Source organism: Pleurodeles waltl, chromosome 1_2 (genome assembly GCF_031143425.1).
Source record: "Pleurodeles waltl isolate 20211129_DDA chromosome 1_2, aPleWal1.hap1.20221129, whole genome shotgun sequence".
NCBI classification, from domain to species: domain Eukaryota; kingdom Metazoa; phylum Chordata; class Amphibia; order Caudata; family Salamandridae; genus Pleurodeles; species Pleurodeles waltl.
Genome location: NC_090437.1, coordinates 215509827 through 215513387, shown reverse-complemented (window position 1 = coordinate 215513387; position 3561 = coordinate 215509827).

The following is a 3561-nucleotide window of genomic DNA, read 5'->3' as shown; positions in this document are numbered from 1 at the left end:
ATGGTATGGCCATAGGCTGGGAGCTACAGCTAGGGAAGGATGACAAATCTGCCTAAAGAAGCAGGGTTACCTACCAGAACCTTGTGTCCTCACATATTCTGGCCCCTGAAAACTGGAGGTCAAGAGGGCTTAGAGAGAGTTTCAGCTGTAGCTGGCTGAAATGAAACTGGTGCAGAGGAGAAAAAATCTGAGACAGCCTTAGAGGAAAAGAAACTCTTGTTGGCCCATGAAGAAAGTCTCAAGAAGCTGGACCTGAAAGCCAAGCAACAATAGTGGCAGCAACAACACAGTCCCCTGTGGAGAGAAGAGGTTCCATATTTTCCAGGACCTGGTGCCTAGGTATCTGGTGGGTGATTACACTGAGAAGTAGTTTTTAGTCTATGAGGTAACCTTAAGGATGCATAGGTTTCCAGAGGAGAATTGAGAGGAAAGTCTCTGGTAACACATGCATATGGTAGGGTGGGAACCCATGCTGACACTAGGGGTAGATAACCAGATACGTTATGCTCCCATGAAGCCCATTCTTATCACAACAGAGAAGTGCCACATGAGATTTAGGAACAGCCATAAACTGCCAAACAAGTGTTAGCTCACTTCAACCAAGGAGCTTGCAAAGGAGGCTGATCTCTGGATTAGTACCAGAGTGCATAAGAAGGTACCTGTGGGTGACCCTGAGAAGGTTGGTTCCAAACCTCCCCCATGAGAGTGAAGGGGTGGTCCAGGGTGATGCAGACAGGTCCCAAAATAAGGTGGGGGAAGATTTCCCATGCCCCTTCTGAGAAAGAGGGGGCAGGTTATGGTGGATAGTGGCCTACGGTACCCCATTCCCAACCCTGGTACTTTGATGGTTCCACGTTAGGAGACAAGCAGGGGGATTCAACCTATCCTAAGAAGCCACCCACAGATAGGAATTCTACAGGGGTAGCTAATGCAGCCTTAGGAGGATGTAGTTCCCAGAGTAAAAGATAGATCATGCCCTGGTCTCCCTTAGTTGGAGACACTCAGAGGGTAGACTTCCCTAAGGGTGGGAGTCATCACTTCCATCAGATCATGGTAAAAGGGATCCCTTTCACTGGTCTGAGTGATGTCAGTGCCAGCCAGACCACAGTGGTGGCAAAGCTGGTTTCCCCAGATCAATACACCAGCCAGGTGTATAGGTAAACTCAGGCCCATGAGCAGGACTTTTTCCGTTCTATAGCTCTAGTGTCTTTGGAAAGGGGTGGGGAAGTGACCCAAAGGAAGATCATAGTTAGTCCCCAGATGTCCACTGTCTGCATTTTGGAGAAATAATTATCCAATGTTAGAAGAGCTGGGGGGAGTGGCTGCCCAGGGCACCTTCAAAGCTCAGGTTTCTGGGGGTACTACTCCTGAAAGTACAGTACAAAGGCCCAGATGGATGGGCAGGAGGTGTAAATAGCTCAGAGTGAGAGGACCAGTGGATCAGGGAATACAACCTCTGTGAATAGAACATGCCAAGTCTGACCCTGATAGTTTTACTTCCTACCCTCAGCTGCTCCCTGCGCAGCCAAAGAGACACAGGGCCAGACATCTGCACCTGGCCTACCCCTGCATGACACAGGCAGAGTGTCACCCTTGAAGGGGGTAGTGGTTTGTTTCAGAGATCCTGGCTTGCCTGGCACCTGTTCAAGCTCAAGTAACAGACCTAGACATGGGGCTCAGAGATTAGTCCCATGATAGTATCCCTGGACTGGGAAGAAAGAGAGTAGAAGCTGGGTGCCTAGCACCCAGGGCTGTTGCACCCCACTCTGAGAAACCTCATAGGACGGGGAAACCCCAGAAGCAAGTAGGAAACTTCATCCCAGCCCCAACGCTAGAAGTGAAACCTGCCCAAGGCCCCCGTTTGGAGCCTCCACCTTGTGATGATGGCCCAAGGCCTGACTCTTCATACTGACAACTATCAGTGGCCTCTGCTGGTTGTTGTCCTTATGGATGGAGTTTCCCCTGGGTTGTTGACAGAGTCTGACGAAAGGGGTGAAATGGTCCACATCACTTTGATGGCCCTGGCGGTACTTTCTGCCTACTGGGATGTATTTGTGAGCAAATTAGGGTCAGGAGCTTTACAGATGGGGCCTCCAGAGGCCCATTGTCCAAGTTATGTTATGTTATGTTATTTATATTGTGCATAACTCACCTCATTAGGGGTATCTCGGAGCAGGGGCATTAAAAACAATTAGGCAGCAGTCACAAATAATCCACTGAAACAGTTCTGTTTTAAGTAGCTTCCTAAATTTAAAGTGATCAAGGAACTGGTGTTTATTAACAGGAAGGACATTCCAATAAGTGTGGGCCAGGTAGGAGAAATGTCTACCTCAAGACTGAGACATTTAAAATCGAGGAACTGTCAGCAACTTTTTATCACATGATCTTAAGGTTTTTCCTGGATGGTAGATAGTGAGCTTCAAAGTTAGATAACAAGCCCCCTTTCCCAAGAGTACTTTGAGAGTGATACAACAGATTTTCAAAATTATCCATTTACGGACAGGTAACCAATGTAGGGAATATAAAAGGGGAGAAGATGACAACCATGCAGGGGCATTACAAATGAGGTGGGCTGCCATATTTTTCACCACCCGCAATTTGGTTAGCAAGGCCTCATTAATGGAGGTGAGTAAGCATTGCCATAGTCCAGGTGACCCACAACTACAGCTTGGACTAAGGTTTTCCTTGCTGAAAGCAAAAGAACAGAAACCTGCCTCCCCTTAACAAGCGTAACAAATGAAGGCACAACCCCGTAGCATGTCAAATCTGTTCTTTCATAGTGAGGTATTGTTCCAAATACATCCCTAGATTTTTGACACCCATTTATGGGTGGGAAGCTTGACCATGTTCAGATGGCCACCAATCAGAAACCCATATATTGGGGCTGTTAGAAATGGGGTTTTTGGTTGGCAGTCAGGTTACCCTCTGTCCAAGCAAGAACCCTCACTCTAGTCAAGGTAAGTCACACACAATCCAAATTATCCTGTGCCCACCCTCTGGTAGCTTGGCACGAGCAGTCAGGCTTAACTTAGAAGGCAATGTGTAAAGCGTTTGTGCAATAAATCATACAATAACACAATATAGCACCACAAAAATACACCACACAGTGTTTAGAAAAATATATAATATTTATCTGGGTATTTGCAGGTCAAAACGATCAAAGATGCAATATGAATTTGTAAAGATATCACTAAAAAGTGATATGAAGTGTCTTAAGTTTTTAAAAAGTAAACAAAGTTTCTTTCAAGCACAAAGTACCTGGTTTGGAGTGGAAAATCTCCGCAGAGGGCCGCAGAAGAGGAGATGTGTGAAAAAATGGTGTGTGCGTCGGTTACGCCCCTTCACACACGGACTTGCGTCGTTATTTTTCACGCGGGGAGACGTGCGTCGTTCTACGGGAGGAAAAATGGTGTGTGCGTCGGTAACGCCCCTTCACACATGGACTTGCATCGTTATTTTTCACTCGGGGAAGACATACGTCATTTTACGGCATGCGGACCGTCTCCTTCTATGGATTGTGGGATTACCAGATGTCCCAGGATCTGTGCGTGGATTCTTCGG